The following is a 26352-nucleotide window of genomic DNA, read 5'->3' on the forward strand; positions in this document are numbered from 1 at the left end:
TGGGAAAAAGTTTACCTATACGCCAAGAGCAACTGAGTAGTCTCGCATACTGAGGAGTACAGTCTTTCCCCAATTTTAAGCATTTTGGTTATTAACTCTTCAAATACTGTCTGTCTCTATTTTCTCCTTCTAGAGCTCCATATGTAGATATTTTATGTATATTACTTAAAATATAGTACTTAATATTAAGTAGAGACAGTATTATATATATTTATATAATATGTATGTATATTTTGAAGTCTATATTTCATGCTTGACACTTCTACCTCTTTGTACTGAATAATAGGTAATTTTTTTTCAGATTTTTTCCCCAGCGTATCTATTCTCTTCAGCTGTAGTATTTAGTGCCTTCGTTGAATCTTTAATTTTGATGACTATATTTTTTAGTTTGAAAATTTCTACTTTTAAAAAATTTTTTCTGATAGTTTCTGGATTGTTTTTGATAGTCTTTTTCTGGACTGATAGAAATTTTTCTGGATTGTTTCTGATAGTCTGATTTTTGTCGTATTTCAATTATACTTTATTTAAAACATAATACGCATACATTTTGTATCAGACAAGGTAGAGTGGCTTATGTCTGTAATCCCAACATTTTGGGAGGCTGAGGTGGGAGGATTGCATGAGCCCAAGAGTCAGAGACCAGTCTGGGTAACAGAACCCCACTCTGCAAAAAATTTAAAAAATAAAAATTAGGTATAGTGGTGCATACCTGTTGTCCCAGGTACTCAGGAGGCTGAAGTGGAAGGATCACTTGAGCCCAGGAGGTTGAGGTTGCAATGAGCCTTAATCTCGCCACTGTACTTCAGGCTGGGCAAGAGGGTGAAACCCTGTCTCAAAGACAAAACAGACCACCAAAAGCCTTGTGTCTAAGAATGTCATATCAGAAGTCCCTGGGAAGTCTAATTCTGTTGCTTGTTGTTTATTCTAACTTTTACTCTTAGTGGCCTGTTTCCCTATGTTAGTTTTGCTTTTGTGGAATCTTATTTAAATGGTAGGGCTTTATCTTTAGAAATTCTGCAAAGCTTGGGATTCATTTCTTTAGGGAATATTTGTTTGCTTATTCCTGGCTCTCCAGGATTCTACTAAGTGGAGACGATTTTGAAATCATTGTTTTTAGCTTGTAGTTTGTCAGATCATGTACATAGTACAAATAACAATTGCAGACACACTTAGGAAATAGCCTGATTTTTACAAATTCTGAGAAACTTTTGTTTTTACCTAAATCTGGGCTAAAATACATGTTTTCTTTATAATGGTTTTCAGGCAGATCTTTTTTATGGTCCATGCTTTCACTGAACTCATGAGTTTTGGAAAACTTGTCTTCCAATTCTAAATACTCACCTTGAATGGACCTAATGTTATAAAACACAGGTCTCTTGAGTTGTAGTTCCATGCATGTTGTCAAGGTAGGTATGGCTCCATCACATTTTCCCTTTATTTCCTTATTTTCAGTATTCTTTATAATTTTGTCTTTTTAGAATCATAAAATCATAAACCACTGTTTACTTGCATACTCAGCTGTATGTTTTCCAAGATAATTACTATCATTCAATACTCCTAGATGTTTTATAGCAGAAAAGCTTTTCTGGTATGTAGTTAACCATGCTTTCAGATAGGTAAGTTCTTTGTAATCAATTAGATATGCAGAGTTTTATAATATTTATATTCCCACAGGTTCACTTATGTTGCTGGCTGCTAAATGTATGGGTTATTTTTCTTTTCTAAATCATTGACTAGTATTTTCAGTTTTATGTCCATTACAGCCATTTTAAACATGTTATGCTTAAAATAGTATACCTCATCTTTCTTCCCACTTTGGTTCTCCTGCAGCTGTTTTCTGCCTAACCTCCAAGTCTTATTCTCATACCTGGGTCCACTGGTGCAAGTTCAGTTCTGCCATGGTCTTGGAGAATATCTGGACTGAGTCACTATATGTTACCAGAAATCTATGGCACATAATCCAGTGGATATCACAATTAAGCCATATCTCCAGTCTTAAGATCAGTAGGTCATTGCTAATGAAAAGACATTAAGGATACTTCTACTTTGTGAGCTAGTTCAAAGTGTTGAGTTATATTTTCTTAGCAGACTTTGGTAATACTACAGAGTTAAGGGGCCTCCTTTATCTCAATGAGTGTTGGACTAATAGAAGGAGTGACAACAATGTGGGGAGTTACAGCAATGTCACCTTCCAGTAGCAAAGTGAAGGTCAAGTCACAAGGCAGAAAAGATTCAGCGTAGCAGGTAGGCGTGAGGTTGGCACTGTGAGCTTTATCAGAACCTGAATATCTGCCAAGGAAATCACATGAGAGACTTGGGACTCTGCCTGAAGACGAAAGAGAATTAGAATTCTTATATATTTAGAAATTTTGTTGAATGAATACTCAGAATCATAGACCATATTTATGGCCATCACAGATGCTCTCTTTCAGGCTAGAATTGAAAGAGTTATCCATATTACTAAAGTACATGTAAAAAGGAAAATTTTAATACAAGTAAATATTACAAATAAGTACTTGAAGTGGAGAATACTCTCATATTTATACTGCCACTGTTTTGCTTACATTGACTTTTTGTAATAAATATTACAAATAAGAATACAAATAAGTGCCTTAATATATGGGGCTGGAGATGTAGTCAATTGGTTTCTAGGAATAGAGGAAATTGATGTATTTTATCCATTTCATTGCATAATATGAAGAACCAAATTACCTGCATTTGAGAGAAGAATTTGGTTTGGGATTCCTCATGCTGAGACAATTTGACATGGTTATTCAAGGTAAAATTGTCCTAAAGCAACAATATTAGGATAGTCATGATTATTTGGCAGTAGAAAAAAAAAATCCAACATCTTAGTGGCTTAACTCAATAGTTTATTTCTCATTCAGGGAAAGTCCCTTGAAAGTCTGGCCAATTCACCTTTTATTTTCCCAAAGGATGTTACATACTATTATTTTAGACACACAGGTGAGAACATTTGTTTACCCAAATCAGGGCTTAAATCTCTCAAGGATCCTCCACTGAAGGGTAACTGCCTTCTGCTTATTAAGGCAGTCATCTGGGCTGAGGAAGGTTCTACCATCCTCCACCTATATCATCTGGAATATCTACTCTGCTCAGTCAATATGATAGAAGAGACAGCTAGAGAGATATTGACCAGCTCTTTGATACTTCTGTCCAGCAATGTCCTGTCATATCTGACCACAGCCATTGACCAGACCTAGTCTCATGACTTCACCCAATTGCATACTGGTAGAGAATTAGAATGAGAAAAGAACCAGACATTGGTGAACACTATAATGTCTACCAAAACAAATTATGGTGATAATTAAGAAATAATAAAATCTGGTTTTGATTTGTAATTTGGAGAGAAAAATATACGCTTTGCAGAAGAATTACGAGAAGAACATTCTTTGAAGAAGTGGTGACTTTTCTATCAACAGACAGAAGGTGGTCTTAGGATTTTGATTATGGAGATAAGTATTATCACTGCAAACTTAAAAATACTTTTTGAAACCAAATTTTTAGAATTGGTTCATATTTTAGAATTGGTCCATATGAACATCAGTTTAAAATATATATCCTTGAGGAGTTACTAATCAACAGGCATACGGCTTCAGTTAAACAAGATGAATTAAGTTCCAGATATCTGTTGTACAACATTGTACCTCTAGTCAACAATTGAACTGTACTTAAAAATTTGTCAGGTAGATCTCATTTTAAATAGTCTTACCACAAAAATAAACCTAAAAACATAAAAGAATGGCAGGATATAGACCAAAATATCATCAACAGTTTTTCTTTAAATAGCTGAATTTATTATTTTATGATTTTTGTTCTTCTGTATTTCCTAATTTTTGACAAGGTACATGAATTAATAAACTTATGATGCATTCCTGCATGCAACTGTATAATGTATATGCATATCTATAATGTATACATATTTTATGACATAAAATATATCCAGTTGACCCTTGAACAATATATTATTGAACAATACATTATTGTTGATTATTGGTCAATAGTGTATTTGACCAATAGTCAACAATAATGTATTGTACACTTAAAAATGTATAGAAAGAGTAGATCTCATAAGTGCTCTGACTACAATAAAATAAAATGTTAATCGTTGAACAACAGCAGAATTAAGGGCGCTGACCCTTGCACTGTCAGATCAGAAAGAAAAACTGAAATCAAAGTCAAAGATATATTAGTGCTCCTATGTGAATTGCAGCACTATTCACAAAAGCTAAGATGTGGAAACAGCCTAAATGTTCATTGGCAGATGGATGAATATAGAAAACATGGCATATGCATACAGTGGAACACTACTCAGCCATAAAAAAGAATATTCTGTCAAATGTGACAACACGGATGAAACTTGATGACATTATACTAAGTAAAGCGAGTCACAGAAAGACAAATATTGCATGATTCCACTTATATGAGGTATCTGAAATAGCCACATTTATAGAATCATAGAGTGGAATGGTGGTTACCAGGGACTGGAAGCAGATGGACATAGGGAGTTACTAATCAACAGGCATAAAGTTGCAGTAAAGCAAGTTGAATACCGTCGAGGGATCAGCTGTACATTTTACCAATAGTCAACAATGTATCGTACACTTAAAAATGTATGGAAAGAGTAGATCTCATAAGTGCTCTGACTACAATAAAAATGATAATAAACACAGATCTAAAAATTCAAGTTGTGATAACTGCTATGTAGTGTTAAGTTTTCTATAAAATATTACTTTTTGGGTGGAATGGGAATGAAAAATTCTATGTAAGATATGCTAATTTTGAGACACCTGTGAGGCCTCCAAGTGAAGATATGACATTCCAGAGAAAAGGAAGCATGAAAAAGCTGTCAAAATGCAGGGCAAGCACCTTCAAAATTTGTCATACCTAATACATGATTTTTTTTCTCATCTATATAAATATGAAAATCACAAATATTTCATTGAGATAGTAATTAAAGGCAGACAGTGAGTTTGTCTTATGGGGAGATTTATTGCCAAATCTATATTAAGTCCCTGCTTTCCAACTACATTTCCATGACATGCCTCTCCCTTTGCCTGGTATCCTATGCTTACCCTGTCCACCAACTCACACAATGATTCTTGAACTTCAAAGTGCATCAGAATCATCGGGGGAGCTTGTTAATAATCCCAGACTCAGGGTCTGCTCCAGAAATACTTTGGGGCAGAAGGATGATACTTGCACTTTAAAGAGTTTCCTGAAGATTCGGATTAATTCATTTGTCAAATTATTCTTTCAACAAACATTTATTGAGCATTTAGTATGTGCCAGACACTAGAATACAACTCCCTGCTAATAACAATAAACCAAATAAAACTCCCTGCTTTCATAGAGCTTACCCTTGGGGTGGGAGTAAAAGAAAGTGACAATTAAAAATACATAAACAAAATGTAACATAGTACATTTGAAAGTGGTAAGTACTATGGTGCTGGTAGGGACAAGGGGCAGAGAAATTCCAGTCAGAAAAGGGCGGGTCCCTGACGAAACCCCACCTTCAAGCCAAAAAGCACTAAACCCACAGCCCAAAGTGAGAACTTCTATTACTGTTTCCCCAGTGAAATGTTGCCTTTTCCTAAACCACCCATGGCCGTGCCCCACCTCATTCTGTACCTATAAGGACCCCAGACTCAGCTGGCCTAGGGGAGAAGCAGCTGGACATTGGGGCTATGTCTGGATGTCTGAGAGAAGTGGCCTGATGTCAGAGGAGCAGCTTGACGGTATAACTTTGAACATTCCAGCCAGAGACAGCCAGATGTCAGGGGAAAACTACCTAGTTCCCCCATCTCCTTTTCAGCTGTCCTTCCCACTAAGAACTACTTTCATGAGCAATGAAATCCCCCGCATTTACTGTCCTTCGATTCCTTTGTGCGACCTCGTTTTTCCTGGATGCTGGACAAGAGCTCCGGAGCCACAGGTGGGGATACAAAAGGCTGTCACGCCGGCCCTTTGCCCTCGCTGGTGGAGGGCAGCCGCCTTATGTGAAGAGGCAAAGGGCCCACTGAGCTGTTAATGTTTAAGCCATCCGTGGATGGCAGAGCTAAAAGAACACTGTAACTTGCCCTCTGGGACTTCGGGGGTTGCAGGAACCCCCACCTGGCTGCTTCCACGGGGTTTGTTCCTGCTGGGGCTGAAGCAGCCTGCCGGGTCCAGTGCTCATCCAGTTCCCACCTAGTCTGCTTGCACGCTCCCTCCCATGAGGAGTTGAGAGCATGAGGCTAAGTAAACGAGGCAACCCTGCTGTGAGTCCTGCAAGAGGGTTCAGGGAAACAGCCTCCTTCAGGGCAAATGAAAAGCTTGAACTTTGCTGCCTTGGATTCAAGTCTGCCCACATTAAGCACTATTTTACCATCAGTGGCTTGGTCCCGAACAAGCATATTCTATTCTCCTGTAGCAAGTATAACACTTCCTGTCACAGTATTCTGTAAATGTCAGTATCAAGGTTTACTTCTATTTATTTCCCCTTTAATGAAAATAAACCTTGTTCTTGAGGCCCTATTTCTCCTAATGACTAAACCTAAGTCTTACCAACTTTGTGAATTTGAGGGCTTCCGTCTAAGTGAAGCCTGTATTTCAAGATTCTCCTGTTTCATCTTCTGCCCTAAGTTCTGTCCGCAGGTCTGACCTCTTATACTGGCCAACCAGGGAGGGGTGGTTTTGGTGGTGGTTGCCTCTGGACTGGGTCTGCTGCTGGTGAAGTTGGCCATCTGTTCTCCTTACAGTAGTAAAGATCAGTGAGGAGCTGACTGTCTGCCCCTGCTGGCTGGGCTCCAGCTCTGACTGATACTGTGGGTTCTCCACGATACAATCACATTGTTCATTTCATTGTTAATCTGGCATGAGGCTTGAGTAGTTCATCCGAAACCACATGAGAGCAAGCCCATAGGCGATCCACCGGCTTTCAATTTTAATTGTCGTTGCTTCCACCCTGGACATGCGGGAACTTTTAGGATATCCCCAACTCCCTACAGAGGCCATGGGAGACTCACTGCCAGACTGCATCTCAGACATCCCTGCTGCCAATATAAGCCCTTCTGTTACTTCTACTCCACTGCAGCTGCCTAGAGTTGGTGTGGGACATTGTGAGAAATTGTCTCCTTCCTGTCCAAGACAAGGAGGTCACGTTCCACTCATCTTCCCATCTGCCATTAAAATGCTTCTGAGATTTCTTCTACTCAGGGAGAGTTTTGGCTGCTGAAGATAATGAGGATCCAGGCCCCTACCTTTGCATGAAAACTTTGACTCACCGCAACCTAGCCTTTCAGACCTCTTTTCCACAGGCAAAGGAGTACAATGATTTCCTCCTTGGGCCCAGAAAAATGTCTTGACTCACCTTTATCTTTAGCCTGTTTCTGGCAGAATAAATGTGTTGCATCAAAAATTTGGAGCAAACCCAAAACGTGAATACTCATCAGGGCTAAGTTGATGTTTGTGCCCTGTAAGGGATTGGCTAGTGCTGGGAACGAAGAGGCTTTTTGTTTCATGGACTTGGATGGGCAGGAGTAGAGGCCTGTGGTTGTGGCCATTTTAATTCACAAAACAGAGCTCCCTTCCCATTCAGTTAAAAATAAGATCCTTAAAGGGTAATCTATTGTTTAAGAAAATCATCTACTAGCAAAAGGAAATAACAAAAAACATGGGTTAGCCTGGATTCCAGATGGGAAAATGTCTCCCTGAAAATGTTGATCTATGGGCTTACCATTAAACAAGTCTGGCTTTATGCTACTCAGGAAGTAGAAGATTCTCCAAACTCGCAGAATTCTTTCCAATATATCTGTACACTAAAAATAAAATTCTAAGGCTCCCCAGCCATCTGAATGGATTTACTCCTCAGCCAGGGTTTTTTTAAAATGTAACCTGAAGGACTGGTTCAGGCCATGAAGGGAAGTGGGGGGTCTGACTTGCCTCATTACACCTCTCCAGCATTAACACCAGCACTGACTTTAAGTCTGATTGGAAACATTTTACAACCTATTCTCTCTGAAGCCTACTACCTGGAGGCTTCCTGTGCATAATAAAACTTTGGTCTCCACAACATCTTAACTCAGACATTCCTTTTTTTGATCCAAGGTCTTTAGAAAAACTCAACCAATTGTCAATCAGAAAATATTTAAATTTACCTATAGCCCGGAAGCCCCTCAAACTCCCCTGCCCTCTTCAAATTGTCCTGCCTTTCTGGACTAAATGTATTTCTTAAATGTATTTGATTAATGTCTCATGCCTCCCTAAAGTGTGTAAAATCAAGCTGCACCCCAACCACCTTGAACATGTTCTTAAGACTTCCTGAGGACTGTGTAATGGGCCATGGCCACTTGTATTTGGCTCGGAATACATTTCTTCAAATATTTTACAGAGTTTGACTCTTTGTCCACGTATCAATTTCCAATCCCAGATTTTCAGGTCTTCCTTTATTCCTTTAGTAGCATTTATCTCTATTGTACTATATATCTTGTTTATTGTCTCTGCCTCCCCAACATAGAGTATAAGTAATGTGAAGGCAGGTGTGTTTTTTTTTTTTTTCTTTTTTGAACACACATTTATTAAGCATTTGTTGTAGGCCAGCTACCATGCTTGACATTGGAAGTGAAAAGGGAAATAAGGCACTTTCCTCATTATCAAGGATACGGGGTCTTCTAGTGGGCAAGATGGACCTATATGCAGATAATCAAAACATTAGTGCACAGATAAGACTTAGCTGCCAGTAAGTATCTGTTCCATCATATCCCTCTATATGCAATCTTAGAAGAGTATATGTATTAAACGAAAACACTTAAAATTGGTTTCTTCTGGGTGTGATTGGGTGATATCATTTTAGAGAAATCTTTAGTTAAATAACGTATTTCCTTTTTTTTTTTTTTGTACCTTTATTTTTTATTTTTTGAGAGGGAGTCTCCTTCTGTCACCCAGGGTGGAGTGCAGTGGTGCAATCTTGGCTCACTGCAACCTCTGCCTCCCGGGTTCAACCGATTCTCCTGCCTCAGCCTCCTTAGATGTACTTTTTTTTTTAATTTTTAATTTTTTATTATTATACTTTAAGTTCTAGGGTATATGTGCATAACGTGCAGGTTTGTTACATATGTATACTTGTACCATGTTGGTGGGCTGTACCCATCAACTCATCAGCACCCATCAACTCGTCATTTACATCAGGTATAACTCCCAATGCAATCCCTCCCCCCTCCCCCCTCCCCATGATAGGCCCCGGTGTGTGATGTTCCCCTTCCCGAGTCCAAGTGATCTCATTGTTCAGTTCCCACCTATGAGTGAGAACATGTGGTGTGTGGTTTTCTGTTCTTGTGATAGTTTGCTGAGAATAATGGTTTCCAGCTGCATCCACATCCCTACAAAGGACACAAACTCATCCTTTTTTATGGCTGCATAGTATTCCATGGTGTATATGTGCCACATTTTCTTAATCCAATCTGTCACTGATGGACATTTGGGTTGATTCCAAGTCTTTGCTGTTGTGAATGGTGCTGCAATAAACATACGTGTGCATGTGTCTTTATAGCAGCATGATTTATAATCCTTTGGGTATATACCCAGTAATGCGATGGCTGGGTCATATGGTACTTCTAGTTCTAGATCCTTGAGGAATCGCCATACTGTTTTATAGTTGAACTAGTTTACAATCCCACCAACAGTGTAAAAGTGTTCCTATTTCTCTACATCCTCTCCAGCACCTGTTGTTTCCTGACTTTTTAATGATTGCCATTCTAACTGGTATGAGATGGTATCTCACTGTGGTTTTGATTTGCATTTCTCTGATGGCCAGTGATGATGAGCATTTTTTCATGTGTCTGTTGGCTATATGAATGTCTTCTTTTGAGAAATGTCTGTTCATATCCTTTGCCCACTTTTTGATGGGGTTGTTTGTTTTTTTCTTGTAAATTTGTTTGGGTTCTTTGTAGGTTCTGGATATTAGCCCTTTGTCAGATGAGTAGATTGCAAAAATTTTCTCCAATTCTGTAGGTTGCCTGTTCACTTTGATGGTAGTTTCTTTTACTGTGCAGAAGCTCTTTAGTTTAATTAGATCCCATTTGTCAATTTTGGCTTTTGTTGCTATTGCTTTTGGTGTTTTAGACATGAAGTCCTTGCCCATGCCTATGTCCTGACTGGTATTACCTAGGTTTTCTTCTAGGGTTTTTATGGTATTAGGTCTAATATTTAAGTCTCTAATCCATCTTGAATATATTTTCATATAAGGAGTAAGGAAAGGATCCAGTTTCAGCTTTCTACTTATGGCTAGCCAATTTTCCCAGCACCATTTATTAAATAGGGAATCCTTTCCCCATTTCTTGTTTCTCTCAGGTTTGTCAAAGATCAGATGGCTGTAGATGTGTGGTATTATTTCTGAGGACTCTGTTCTGTTCCATTGGTCTATATCTCTGTTTTGGTACCAGTACCATGCTGTTTTGGTTACTGAAGCCTTGTAGTATAGTTTGAAGTCAGGTAGCGTGATGCCTCCAGCTTTGTTCTTTTGACTTAGGATTGTCTTGGCAATGCGGGCTCTTTTTTGGTTCCATATGAACTTTAAAGCAGTTTTTTCCAATTCTGTGAAGAAACTCATTGGTAGCTTGATGGGGATGGCATTGAATCTATAAGTTATCTTGGGCAGTATGGCCATTTTCACGATATTGATTCTTCCTATCCATGAGCATGGTATGTTCTTCCATTTGTTTGTGTCCTCTTTTATTTCACTGAGCAGTGGTTTGTAGTTCTCCTTGAACTACAAACTAAAGAGGTCCTTTATATCCCTTGTAAGTTGGATTCCTAGGTATTTTATTCTCTTTGAAGCAATTGTGAATGGAAGTTCATTCCTGATTTGGCTCTCTGTCTGTTACTGGTGTATAAGAATGCTTGTGATTTTTGCACATTAATTTTGTATCCTGAGACTTTGCTGAAGTTTCTTATCAGCTTAAGGAGATTTGGGGCTGAGACAATGGGGTTTTCTAAATATACAATCATGCCATCTGCAAACAGGGACAATTTGCCGCCTTCTTTTCCTAACTGAATACCCTTTATTTCTTTCTCTTGCCTGATTGCCCTAGCCAGAACTTCCAACACTATGTTGAATAGGAGTGGTGAGAGAGGGCATCCCTGTCTTGTGCCAGTTTTCAAAGGGAATTTTTCCAGTTTTTGCCCATTCAGTATGATATTGGCTGTGGGTTTGTCATAAATAGCTCTTATTATTTTGAGATACGTTCCATCAATACCAAATTTATTGAGCGCTTTTAGCATGAAGGGCTGTGAATTTTGTCAAGCCTTTTCTGCATCTATTGAGATAATCATGTGGTTTTTGTCTTTGGTTCTGTTTATATGCTGGATTACGTTTATTGATTTTCATATGTTGAACCAGCCTTGCATCCCAGGGATGAAGCCCACTTGATCATGGTGGGTAAGCTTTTTGATGTGCTGCTGGATCCAGTTTGCCAGTATTTTATTGAGGATTTTTGCATCGATGTTCATCAGGGATACTGGTCTAAAATTCTCTTTTTTTGTGTGTGTCTCTGCCAGGCTTTGGTATCAGGATGATGTTGGCCTCATCAAATGAGTTAGGGAGGATTCCCTCTTTTTCTATTGATTGGAATAGTTTCAGAAGGAATGGTACCAGCTCCTCCTTGTAACTCTGGTAGAATTCAGCTGTGAATCCATCTGGTCCTGGACTTTTTTTGGTTGGTAGGCTATTAATTATTGCCTCAATTTCAGAGCCTGCTATTGTTCTATTCTGGGATTCAGCTTCTTCCTGGTTTAGTCTTGGGAGAGTGTAAGAGTCCATGAAATTATCCATTTCTTCTAGATTTTCTAGTTTATTTGCGTAGAGGTGTTTATAGTATTCTCTGATGGTAGTTTATATTTCTGTGGGGTCGGTGGTAATATCCCCTTTATCATTTTTTATTGCATCTATTTGATTCTTCTCTCTTTTCTTCTTTATTAGTCTCGCTAGCGGTCTACCAATTTTGTTGATCTTTTCAAAAAACCAACTCCTGGATTCATTGATTTTTGGAGGGTTTTTTGTGTCTCTATCTCCTTCAGTTCTGCTCTGATCTTAGTTATTTCTTGCCTTCTGCTAGGTTTTGAATGTGTTTGCTCTTGCTTCTCTAGTTCTTTTAATTGTGATGTTAGAGGGTCAATTTTAGATCTTTCCAGCTTTCTCTTGTGGGCATTTAGTGCTATAAATTTCCCTCTACACACTGCTTTAAATGTGTCCCAGAGATTCTGGTATGTTGTATCTTTGTTCTCATTGGTTTCAAAGAACATCTTTATTTCTGCCTTCATTTTGTTATGTACCCAGTAGTCATTCAGGAGCAGGTTATTCAGTTTCCATGTAGTTGAGCAGTTTTGATTGAGTTTCTTAGTCCTGAGTTCTAGTTTGATGCACTGTGGTCTGAGAGACAGTTTGTTATAATTTCTGTTCTTGTACATTTGCTGAGGAGTGCTTTACTTCCAATTATGTGGTCAATTTTTGAATAAGTGTGATGTGGTGCTGAGAAGAATGTATATTCTGTTGATTTAGGGTGGAGAGTTCTGTAGATGTCTATTAGGTCTGCTTGCTGCAGAGATGAGTTCAATTCCTGGATATCCTTGTTAACTTTCTGTCTCGTTGATCTGTCTAATGTTGACAGTGGGGTGTTGAAGTCTCCCATTATTATTGTATGGGAGTCTAAGTCTCTTTGTAAGTCTCTAAGGACTTGCTTGATGAATCTGGGTGCTCCTGTATTGGGTGCATATATATTTAGGATAGTTAGCATTTCCTGTTGAATTAATCCCTTTACCATTATGTAATGGCCTTCTTTGTCTCTTTTGATCTTTGATGGTTTAAAGTCTGTTTTATCAGAGACTGGTATTGCAGCCCCTGCTTTTTTTTGTTCTCCATTTGCTTGGTAGATCTTCTCCCATCCCTTTATTTTGAGCCTATGTATGTCTCTGCATGTGAGATGGGTCTCCTGAATACAGCACACTGCTGGGTCTTGACTCTTTATCCAGTTTGCCAGTCTGTGTCTTTTAATTGGAGCATTTAGTCCATTTACATTTAAGGTTAATATTGTTATGTGTGAACTTGATCCTGGAAGGCAGGTGTTTTATCTGGTGTGTTCACTACTGTAGCCTCTGGTGATTAGAACAGTGCCTTGGTATTCAGTTAAGTATTCTTTTAGCAGTGACTGTTGCATTAAATATAAATAGTGGTTTCAGGATAGGTACTAATATCTCTGTAATCACAAAACAACTCTAGTAAGAGACCCTTCACTCAGGCCATACAGGATTTCTGCAAATATTTCTGAAGATGAATTCCTAATCAAAAATTGTAAAATTCACTAAGAATCCACTAGGAATGAGAGTCATCATACACTACAAAAAACCAATATTAGGTACTCAAGAACTTTAATTAAATTGTTAGATAGATATGAAATCAAGTTGCTTAAAATGGAGACCTTAAAAAATAATTCAAAACATAAAGAATAAAGATGTTTTAAAAATGATTTAGTGTATTCGAAACAAAAAACCCAGCAACAGCAAACTAAACCTTTGTTAGGAATAATGCTCAAAAATCCTAAGGACACTGAATGCTCGAACAAAGGATTCTTAGCAAAGCAATTTTACTTCTGCGCAGAGGGGTACTTCCTTGGCCAGTTGCCATGAAAGCACACCTGAACAAAGGGGCACGAGAGCATTTATTCCTGACGCGAGTCCTGCCCCTGTACCATTTCCCCATTGGTCGGGGAATCTAACTAATTGTACAATCTAAACTAATCCCAGTTGGCTAAACATTTGATTTTTTTTTAGATAGGGTGGGCATGTAGAAGAAAGTGAAGAGGAAGGGGGTGTCTGTAATGAGCTAGAAAGTTAGTCCTCTTTCCAAATAAGGAATGTGAGCTGCTACTGATGACGCTTGGTACTGTGGCATGCCTGGGCATCTAACAAAGTCCAAAAGGAAAAAAAGAAGGGGGGCACTATGAATTAAAGAATAAAAGATTGATCGGATTATTTGAAGAGAAACATCATCATATCCCACATTTTAGAAATGAATCATGGAATAATTTAAATTATAAACACAATAGCCAGATTAAACAAAAAAAATTAAATAGAGCCAAAAAGAATAAAAAAAGTTAATATTGCAACTTAATTTAATATTTTAAATAAAACATAATTCCAGTATCTTATCTCCAAAAGACAGGATTAAGAATTTTTAACAATTTACTTCTGTATGCATTTTCTATTTTAAAAGGTTTTCATAAAAAACATATATTGTAAAATTAGAAAAAAAAATTGGAAACTTTCATGTTTGTTGACCTTTACAGTAATTACATTGAAACTCTCAAAGGAACAAAAATATTAAGTTAAAAGTTATTCAACCAAAAAACAACGCTTGCTCTTTGATGCTTTCCGTAATTACATCATTTTATTCTGAAAAAAATTTAGAAAACAATCTAAGCACTTTGAGATTTAAATATGAGAAAGTCACTCCTTTTTTCCTATAACCTTCCCTCAGGAAAAGCATTCTTATTTTAAAAGTCTATAGGTGACAATTTAACTACAAAATGGGAAAGAATGATTATTGGAGGATAATTTCTAAATACTATCTTAATAAATCCTTCAGGGCAGAGGTATTGATACTTGGAATGTCCCCTGGGGTGTTTTGTGAATTCAACCAGGCTTCCTTTCTGAAGGGAAGGTAGAAAATTCCAGAACTGTGAGTAAGACAGAGCTATTATATTTTTACCTTCGAGGAGATATCCCCTGATGCTATTGGATGGAGTCTAAATTTAAAGTTTATGTTGCAAGTCTATTCAGACCTTACTCAAAGCAGAAAACAAGAAAGTAAATCAATGTTTTGTTTTTGTGGTTTATCAATAAGCATAGATTATATGCCAATATAAATGTAGAAACAGTTATGTTTATTATTTTCCTTCAGAACCGATGAATCAGGTATAATAGGGAAGACGAATTGATTAAGATTTATGTTAAATTAAAGTTGTTTTTTTTTTTTATCAGTTTGATTCTTTATTCTAGCTTGTAAACTGAGAGTTCTAGAAAGGTTTACACTGCTAAGCAGTTGCCTGAGATGAAAATTTGCCAGTGAGTAGCTATAGCACAAATTTGTATTTTGGTAAGGTCTCTCCTAAAATTAAAACTAGTTACCACCTCGTTTAGCAGTTCTTAGAATATAGTCTGGAATATATGATTTGGAAAAACCCAAATCAACCTATAGGTCCCTAAATACCTTTGAAGAGGACAATGAGATAACACTATTTTCATAATAATACTAAGAATTATACTAAGAATTATTTACCTTTTTTGCTCTAATTTTCTCATGAATTAATTGCACAGTTTTCCAGAAGTTACAATCCAAATAAAGATAAGCCTTTTGAGTTCTTTGTTATTTTTTAAGAGTTTTTAAATGAATTCCAACATCAAAATGTTTGCGAACTGATGACCTAATTCATTGAGCTGGTATATACCTTCTCTCCTAAAATTAACAGTGGCCCTGTGTTTCCTTTGGAGATGATACATTCAGGGTTTTTGTTGTTATCCTTTGCTTTCTTTTTTTTTTTCTTTCCCTTTCCATGTCTTTTCTAAACCTCTTTGTCTTTATCCAGCTTTACTCCTGTTGCTTGGAGCTTCCCAATACAAAACAAGAGTGAGATCTGAGGAAGAGGTTTTTTTCCCTAAGGAATAAAATATATTTGTTAAAAAGATACAAGGATGCTAAGTTTGTTAAATAGAGATGATAATTAGGATCTAGTTAAATAGAGATGATAATTAGGATCTAAAGTGCCACATATGAGGTACAAAGAGAGATATGAGACAAGCACCAAATAGAACTTACAATAGTGTCCACAGAACAACAGCACACTCTTTACTCCAACTTACTCAGAGTGCGCAAAAGCAGCACAGGAATAAAGAAACTGGGAGGAAGGTGTCTTTGGGGACTTTGAGTCAAAGCCCCACGCAAGGGGTGAGAGGTAGGGTTATTTTATCTTTCATCGCAAGTCAAGAGAGAGGAGCTTAAGTGGACTAGTATGAGCCAAATGTGAGACACTTGCATTTTGAAGAAACTTTAATTAATGATGTCTGACTTCCATCTTGGAAATTTGGAAGACCTGAAATGAATTAGCCACTGCTTTCTTGGTAGATGGGCCAAAGCAGAAATGTTTTAGATGGCCATGGGATTTTATACTCCAGAGAAAAGAATGCATGAGTGATTGCACTGGACCAGATAAGGGCATGTTTTACATGCATGCACACATACACACATATATGTATGCACATACGATACACCATACTATGAAGAAAACAAATCTTGATAATAGCAACTGAGATTGATGGGGAAGAATCTTACATCAGATTGAGTGGTCAGAGAAGGCCAGTCCGAGTCGGTGATGTTTCAGTTAAACTACGAATAAGAAAAAAGCCATGCAAGGATCTCTGCAAAGAACATTCAAAGCAGAGTAAATAACCAGGTGTGCATAAATTCTGCATGCTTAAAGTCTAGCGGGAAAAAAAAAAAACCCCGGGGAGGCTGGAGCCAAGCTGAGTTTTGGAAGATAGGAAGATGAAGGCAGGAACTAGATCAGCAGGGTCTTGTTGCCCAAGGTAAGACCCATATAGCTCTGCTGATGAGAGACAGGATGAGCTGGATTTCCTAGGTGGACTAAGAATTCCTAAGCCTAGCTGGGAAAGCTGACTGCAACTACCTTTAAACAGGGGGCTTGTAACACAGCTCACACCCAACCAATCAGGTAGTAAAGACGACTCACTAAACTACAAATTAGGCTACAACAGGAGGTAAAGAAATAGTCAAATCCTATATCGCCTGAGAGCATGAGGTGGGGGGACAATGATCAAGATATAAACCCAGGCATTCGAGCAGGGAGCAGCAACCCCCTCCGGGTCCTCTCCCATTGCATGGAAGCTCTGTTTTCACTCTATTAAATCTTGCAACTGCACACTCTTCTGGTCCGTGTTTGTGACGGCTGGAGCTGAGCTTTCACTTGCTGTCCACCACTGCTGTTCGCTGCCGTCCCAGACCTGCCATTTACTTCCACCCCTCTGGATCTGGCAGGGTGTCCACTGTGCTTCTGATCCAGCGAGGTGTGCCCTTTGTCGCTCCCGATCAGGCTAAAGGCTCGCCATTGTTCCTGCACGGCTAAGTGCCCAGGTTCATCCTAATTGAGCTGAACATTAGTTGCCAGGTTCCACAGTTCTCTTCCCTGACTCATAGCTTCTAACAGAACTATAACACTCACCGCATGGCCCAAGGTTCCATTCCTTGGAATCCGGCCAAGAACCTCAGGTCAGGGAACAAAAGGCTTGCCCCATCTTGAAAGCAGCCTGCCACCGTCTTGGAAGTGGCCAGCCACCATCTTGGGAGCTCTGAGAACAAATACCCACCCATAACACTGATATCTTCTTCCATGTACTATTTAAGGTTTACGGTAATTTTCCAAACATTCAATGAATTTGAGGTTTCATATTCTTTGTCTTGGAGCTTTCAAGGGAAGTCATAGAAACTATAATTTTATGGGTTCTGAGGAGATTGAGTATGACTGTCTCTATAGTTTTATTAATATCTAGCTAATCCCATGAAGTCCTCTAATAATGGTCCGAAACATTAATTTTAACAAAGGCTGTGTTTATTACATGAATGCTCTGAGTAGCAGTAGAGGTATTTTGGGCCAGATGTTATAATTAGTATTCTATTTTTATTTCCCTGATCTCTGTATTAACTCTTGATTTTAGGAACACTTGTGCTAGAAAAAACTTTGACATTCTTTAGAAACAAACCCAAATCAACCAATTTATTTGGCAATATCATAATTATAATGTTGGTCTTTATATTGAAGATATTTTATCTAATCTTGGAAGAATTTAAAACGTTCTTTAATAGGTACTACTTTAACTGTTTGTCTATTATTTAAAAAATATTGTCAAATATCCATTGTCCATTCTTTTAGGTGAGTCTTTTTCAGATGTAAGAATAAAGAAATGAAAAGCAAATAACTCTTCTCCTATTTCTTCAAGAATCTCTCATTCTACTTGGAAAGATGTGTGTGTGTATACATATATATTCCAAATACATATAATTGAACATATATACATATTTAGAATAATGCAGTTATAAACTTGTAAAGATAAATAATATTATAGCTAATAAAACCTGCAGAAATTTAGAGGGGCGATTTTAATAGGACTACGAAGACAATTGAGCATCTTCCTTGAGGAGGAACACAATGAACACGAGCCTGAAGAATGACAGGAATTGAATAGTAGAGTATGAGACGGATGAAGCATGCAGGCATGAGTTGGTATAAAACATGGCTATGGAATCACATGAAACTTAGTTTGGAAAGCTGAGAAGGTCAATTTGGAAAAAAGGAGTGTATTGGTGAAAAGAATTGTAATAAAATTGGAAAGAAATTTTCGAACCAGAATAAGTTATTGTCTCTGCTTTAACAGTAGATGTGACAGAACACCTAGAAGTTACTGTGAGGAAATATTTTAGATCTGCTTGGAAATTCTTCCTTTTTAGTAATATGTCACACGCTATGAACAGCTTTTAAAATGAGCAGTCAGGACTTGCCCGTGACCTTCCTGAGAAGCATGCTTACAAAATAACATTTAACAGTTTATAGACAGTACTTCAGGATTGGCAAAATGTAATGGGATGCTCATTTTGGCCCAACCATAATAAACTCTAATGATTCAGCTTTAGAATCCACCAGAATTATTTATTAGTGCCACAGATATTCACATCTGCTCCCATGGCAACCCATCATTAAATAATGCATGAGTAGGAAAAGGATAAAAAAAATCTCTAAGGTTAATGCATGTTTCTTTAAATAAGTATTTGTAAATTGACACACAACTTTATAATTTGGTCATAAACTTCAAGGAAATGATACTTTTAAATTTAGGGCTTGTCCCTGAGAGCTAGACTTGAAGGAGCAGTCACACACAGGACACACTTGTGTCCTGCCCTAATTCTTGATATTGCAAGTTCAAGCACTATTTTATCTCCTTACATTTCCACTGCAAATTAATTTTACTTGTCTCATGAAGAAGATTAATTTTACCTCTAGTTTTGCTCTCCTTCAACTCTTTCTCTTCACTTTTGGCAGAATGGTCTTTCTAAACTGAGACAGAAGCAGATCTGATTACGCTACATTGTGTTTAAAATCTCAATGGTTCTTCATTTTTTTTGAGGGTGAAGGTTAGGCTGATTCAGATGGTGAAGAAAATCATTTCACCAGTCTTCTGATCTCTGTTTAGCTATTACATCCTTAGAGAACTCTCCAATACCACTTTCACCAGGTTAATTTCACCTGTTAAGCTTTCACAGCACCATGCATTTGTTACAGTTTTAGCATTTATCACAATTGTATATTTATGACTGGTGTCATTATTGATAAAATGTTTGTCTCCCTCACTAGACTGCAAGTTGGATGACGGCAGGGACAAAATATGGTTTTACAACCTATTTTCTCAGCCACTAACACAGGACTTAACAAATACAAAGAACTTGATAAATAGTTGTTGATATTTTGATGATGCACGAATGAACAGATTAACTTATGACCTGCACAGATAATATAGCCATCACGTATTACATTCACAGAACCATAACATGTTTGAGAAGAAAAGTATGTTTGAAATGTTTCATTCTAAATCCCTCATTACTTTGATAAGAAAATTAAAGCCCAGAAACTGAATGACTTGCCCAAGATTATATAGCTAATCAGAATGAGAGCTGGGTTTATAATCTGGGTTTCCACTACCACTCTGAACTTTTAAAAACTTATGTTATAGCTCCTCTCAGCGAACCTCCTCATTCCAAAAGTGCAAGCTAAGGACCAGAGTCATAATAAATTTGTGTGGCGGTTGGGTGGCTTCGGTCAGAAGTGTCTCCACCTGTCTCTATACCTTTAGGGATCACGAAATAGTTGAATTTCATAAATCTGACAAAGTTGCATTTGATATGATCTCTTCCCTGTGCCAGACACCTTTCCCCCACCATTTCTTAGACTACTGTTCTCACCATGCATATCATGGTCACAGAAGGACTAGGAAATGAGTCTGAATGGAACCGGAAAGTATCCACACCTCCAGAAAAAGAGCTCAACAATCAGATCCAATGATAGTAGTTTTAGTCCAGCCTGTTCACACAGCCATGCATGAAATGTGAGCTTATTAATACATCCCATCAACTTCAGTTCATTCATCTCTAAACTCCTTAAAAATACTTATTTCTAAGATCCTTTGTTTCTAAAAATGTCCCAAGGAATTCTCTTCCTCATCATTTTTTTTAAACTTTTTTTCCTGCTCAATTTTTATGAATTTGTTGCCTCTTAATTATAGCAGTGGAACTCAGTGTGAAGTAAACACCACTCAATGTGTCCCCCATTCATTGCAATGTCTCATTACCGAGTGGGTCAGATCAACTAATGTCTTTGCTCCCTTGGGAAGCTTGGGGTTACCCCTAGGTAGTCAGATAGAGTAGTAGGTTGGCCATTTAATCTCCCCCCATTCTCTATTTCACTTCCTTTCTTGTGAACACAAAAGAACTTTAAGCGATCTGTTCACGGCATTGAAATGCCAACCTTAGTTGGTACTTTGAAAACTCAAAGCCTTTTACAAGATGAATAGCAAACTGTGGATGACAGCTCCTGTGGAGCCATTATTGAATTGCAGCCCTGATGGCTGCATTACTTTGGATTTAGATAAAAGACTCCATACAAGACAAATGGTAGGAGGACATCAAACAAGACTGTGTCCATACAGTGACAGAAGCAATCCAATTGAAGAAGCTGTTGATTTCCCCAAGGCTACATACTATTTCTTCCTGAGTAATTTATATTAGGAAACTAAAGATTGTATATTTATCTATTCATCTTCTATTTATACTTTTCTCTAAAAATACGAATGTCCAGTTGTCAAATCGAAGTTGTACTTCTCTGCTCTTGCCTGGAAGAGAAATATCGATACGGGAACGTGTTAATTATTTTGTATTGTGTTTTATTTAACCACAATAGCAGTGTGTGTAAAGGTTATAGACTGAGAGTTACAATCTATAATGATCAGATAAAAAGATTAGTCAGCAAATCGATAGTTCCCTGTACCAACAGGAAGCTTGGTATATTCAAGGCAACAATGAGTACAAAGGGTACAGATAAACATCGGGCACCTTTATTTAGATGAAAACTAATTCTAGAGAACTTCCACCACCTCATTAATTATGTACCAACCTTCAGGAGGAACTGGGTGAAACATCATTACGGGCTTTTGGAATGTGTTGGAAAATGCTTCTGGCTCTATAAAAACTGTATAAAATCGGAGCTTTTCTTTCTGTTGGCTGGCAGATGTTCACGCAAACCCAGTTACTCAAAATGGAAAGGGTTTCATATATTGAACTTGCATACATTTTTTTTTTTTGCATCCAAAATCTTGGGAATGAGAATGTAGGAGGCTTTAGCTTTAGAAGTACCACCAAAATTGTTTAAAACATGGATTTAAATATTAATCTACTTAGTAGGGACATAGCACCCTTTATATATGCTTTATCCTTAACCAGCTCTCTATGTTGACATCTTTTTTTAAAAAAATTAATGCCTTTCTTATGTGAACGTTGCATTTACTAACTTTCATAATAACAATTTCCTTTCCTTTTCCTGTTTTATTTGGCATAATCTATCTTCCTTCCGCCATTCCCTTATATAAAAGCTAATCCGTTGAAAAGTGGATTTGGATTGGCTGAATTGTGAACTTTGAATAGAATCTTTGGAGTGGAATGGGGAGCTTTGTTTAAATTAAGATCTCTTTTGGAATTACATGTAACTTCATTCATTTGCATAACCATCTTTGGAATGGGGACTCTTTTTAGCATTTTTGACTTTGGGTATTTCTAAAATCAGACCTGCTCTCTTCTGGAAAATTATTCAATTATTCAGGAATTCATCAAGATGAAAGCAGAATATCATTTGTTTGGAAGAGAGTCAGACAAAAGAATAGATTTCAATAAGCTCAAAGTTCTTAGAAATAACTTTAATGGTGTCTAATAGGTAATTCCTGTTTCATACCAATAATTAATACCAAAGAAAATGTAAGAAAAGAAAAAAGAACTAAAGGAATCTGACAATTGAGCTCAGTAAAAACAGTTTGATTTTCCTGAAGCAATCCTCAGATATTACTTTGCATGATTGCTTTTAGCACTTTTTTTCTTTTTCTGTTCTTTTTTTTTTTTTTTTTTTCAGACGGAGTCTCACTCTGTCGCCCAGGCTGGAGTGCAGTGGCGCGATTTTGGCTCACTGCAAGCTCCGCCTCCCTGGTTCACGCTATTCTCCTGCCTCAACCTCCCAAGTAGCTGGGACTACAGGGTCCCGCCCCCATGCCCTGCTAATTTTTTTGTATTTTTAGTAGAGATGGGGTTTCACCATGTTAGCCAGGATGGTCTCGATCTCCTGACCTCGTAATCTGCCCGCCTCAGCCTCCCATAGTGCTGGGATTACAGGCGTGAGCCACCGCGCACTGCCAGCATTTTTTTTAATCCACATTTTGCAAGTTAGAACAGGTGTGTATTGATTTCCTTCTTCTGAATCAAATTATTCCTTTAGATGTGCTCCTACAACTCTCTCATACTGAATCCAATGTGAAATACAACCTATATTATGTCTCTTAAATGCAAAACGCTAGGGATGTGTGTGTGTGTGTGTGTGTGTGTGTGTGCGTGCGCATGCATGTTTGGTCAGTCCCCAGGAATGTGTGAACAAACCTAGCTACTGCTAATTGTCAAAAAAAAAAAAAAAAAAAGTGCTGTCTTTCCTGTTGCCTTTGGGAGGTTGTGTGTTTGGCAACAGTTGTTTTTTTGTTTTGTTTTGTTTTGTTTTGAGCTCACCTTAGCTGTGACTATTTATATAGCAACTGAACCATTGAAGAGGGGTTCTGATTAGCTTTCATTCGAGCCAATCAGCAGTCATCTGGAGAATTGGCTGAGACCTGGGTTACTAGTAATCCTATTGCACCTCCCGGGTAGACTAACAGTTGTTGTCAAATTTAGTGAAACACTTTGACTTCTAATGTCTATTTAGCTGAAGGCTACTGTTCCTCTCTGACTTCCTCTCCTCCCTTACTCATCTTCGTTCTCTTTCTCCCTCCCTGTTTTCTTCCTTTCCTTTCTTCCTTCTTTCCTTTCTTCTCTTAACATCATAGTAGCATTTTACACTTCACAAAGTAATTTCACACTCCACCTCTGCCATGATTCAGGCCCTCTTCATTTCTTGCCTGGGTTACTACCACGGGCTCCTAATTTATCTCATTCCTCTCTCACCGACTCCCACCACCCCTGCAGTTGCTACACCCTGATCTTCCACAATGCAGGCAGAGCAATCTTTCTAAAACACATCCTTCTGCTAAAAATACTTCAGTGGCTCTGCACCACATCGAGGAAAATGATCAAACTCCTTAGAAAGGCATCCAAACCTTTTCCTGGTCTGGTGATTGTTTATTTCCCTGGTCTTATCTTCCGAATTCTCCCAGGCCATATGGATTCCCAGGCATATCCAGCTTCTCACACATCCCTGCCTTTGCATAGGCCGTGCAAAGTTCATCTCTCTTCTCCATATCTTACCCTTCACCTGGATCTCTATTTTTGGTCTCGCTAACTCTAATCTTCTATTTAAGCCTTAGCTAAAGAAATTTCTCTTTGAATTCTTCCAAGACCAACCACCTAGGGCTGTCCTCTCCAGCACCCCCACCACACATGCACACACACACACACACACACACACACCACCACCACCACCACCACACTCACATTGACTTGGGCTAGGATCCCATTATATCCCTACATGTCATTAACTATACTGCTGTGATAATAATAATGTATTGGAATTGCTGATTTACTTTTATTTTATAATTTTATTTATTTATCTTTGAGACAGGGTCTTGCTCTGTCCCCCAGGCTGGAATGCAGCGGCTCAATCTCGGCTCACTGCAGCCTCTGCCTTTGGGTTTAAGCGATTCTACTGCCTCAGCCTCCCAAGTAGCTGGGATTACAGGCATGTATTTGTAAAAATACAAAAATACACACCCGGCTGATTTTTGTATTTTTAGTAGAGACAGGGTTTTGCCATGTTGGCTTGGCTGGTCTTGGACTCCTGGCCTCAAGTGATCCACCTGCCCTGGACTCCCAAAATGCTGGGATTACAGGCGTGAGCCACTGCACTGGCCCTCTGCAATTGTTGATTTACTTTGATATCTCTTCTTCTACAGCCATGATTATTAAACCTGTCATACTATAAACCCCTTTAGCAATTTGCTAAAACCCATAACCCCATTCACTTTTGAATGCATAAAAAGCAAATATGTACAATTATAAAATATATGCCTGTTTATTTTCTAAAGCATTAAGAAAGTCGAGCACCAAGTCCACTGATGTAATTTGAAAGCAGTAGTGAGTAAAAACATTTTAAGATATCATCAGCCACTCTACTATGATATTTGTCCTTTCTAACTGTGACAAAATACTTCTGTGGTTTGTTGTCTGCATGTATATATTTTTTTAATGCTGTTTTCTTTGGAGATAATGTAAAACTAAAAATATAATTATATCAAGCCAGTTCATGGAGAATCTGTATTCTAGAATTTTGTTTTAGTTTTAGACTATAAGGTCTTTGAGGTTTTCGTTTTAATAAATCCATGCCTTGCACATAGTATTGGGACATAGCAAATACATAAATGTTTGTTGCCCAAATTAGTAAGAAAAGAAATAGTTTCATATTTCATGTAATTTAATCTTTAAAAGCCTCCCTGTTAATTAGACTTTATTATTCTGATCACATATTAAGAAATTGAAGCTTAGAAAGGTTAAATACATTTCCCTAGTTCACAGGGCTTTAAATGTCTATTCCACCATAAAGTTGCCTCTCATTTATTAATTAAGTTACTCAGTAATGACTTATATTGTATCTAACCTATCAAATAGTCAAGAGAAAGAGAACAAGCATGGAAAGGTTATACCATCAGTTTCTAAAACGAAAAGTGTATTTATGATACCTTAGGTAACTCTTGGCTCCCATTATATTAATGTTCCATCATTATGGACCAGCTGATTGTGTGGCATTCATTTGCACCTTAGAAAAAGTCTGAGACCATGTAGGAGATGAGCCTGACATCCCTGAGAGTTTGTCTCACCGGGAGAAATGCTCACTTGGACTCAGGAACAACATGAGAATAGAAATAAGGATGGAAATGCCACTTCCTCAACAGCCTGCTAAGGGAGCAGTGGTTGTATAGCCTTGGCTTTTTGTTTCATTAGCTCTCTTTGAGTGGAAGAATAAAAGAAAATGACTGAAACTAGGACAACCCTTTCACATTTCAGGATACGAACGAAGGAATGTTCGGTGTGCTCTATTCTGCCCTGCGCATTGAAATGGTCAGACCATTGTGTGGCACAATAACTCTTTTTCCAGGACAGTGGTTGTTATTGTGCCTTTCTGCTGTTCTGTTTCTCTCCTGTCTCTTTGCCTTCTTTAATTTTTTTTTCCTGTATCTAGTCTACAAAGAAACCACTTAGTAGCAATGCCTGGGCAGACTTCTTAAGAAAAGCAAAGTGAGAGAGAGACACCAGCCCCTCTTCTCTCCCTAACACATAACACACACACACACACACACACAATGGAAGAGATGGAGGTGGTGCGAACACTGGAACTTACAAGCTGTGTTGATGCAAGGGTACAAAGTCACTTTAAACACACCAAACCCTTGTTTCCCCTGGCATGAGAAATCAAACAAAATAGAAAAATGATTTACACTGTTAAGGTTTGGAAACTTGGCATAAGGATAGTTAAGCTCCTGCCATCTGAAATATCTCTAATTTAGGTATTTCTTGATCTTTCATTTTATGCCTATATATTTGATGAGTCAAACTAGCAACATCAGGAATTGCACAATAGTTTCTTGGGAGCTCCAGCAATAAGATGTGTTATATAATATTAGTTATACAAGACAGTGAGAACCTGAATAGCTAGGGTACTTTAGAACAGGGTGCTAATTTAACTGTGAGGCCATAAGGAAATCCTCATTGGTTCCCACTGTTGCTATTACAATTTTTAAATACTTTAAATTACTTTTCTCCATTTTATTACTTAGAGAATGGTGCCCATACTTTTAATTTTTTGTATTGTCTCATATTAGTGCTGGGGTATTAGTCTGTTGTCACAGTGCCATGAAGAAATACCTAAGACTGGGAAATTGATAAAGAAAAGAGGCTTAACTGAGTCACAGTTCTCCATGGCTGGAGAGGCCTCAGGAAACTTA

Source organism: Macaca mulatta, chromosome 5 (genome assembly GCF_049350105.2).
Source record: "Macaca mulatta isolate MMU2019108-1 chromosome 5, T2T-MMU8v2.0, whole genome shotgun sequence".
NCBI classification, from domain to species: Eukaryota; Metazoa; Chordata; class Mammalia; order Primates; family Cercopithecidae; genus Macaca; species Macaca mulatta.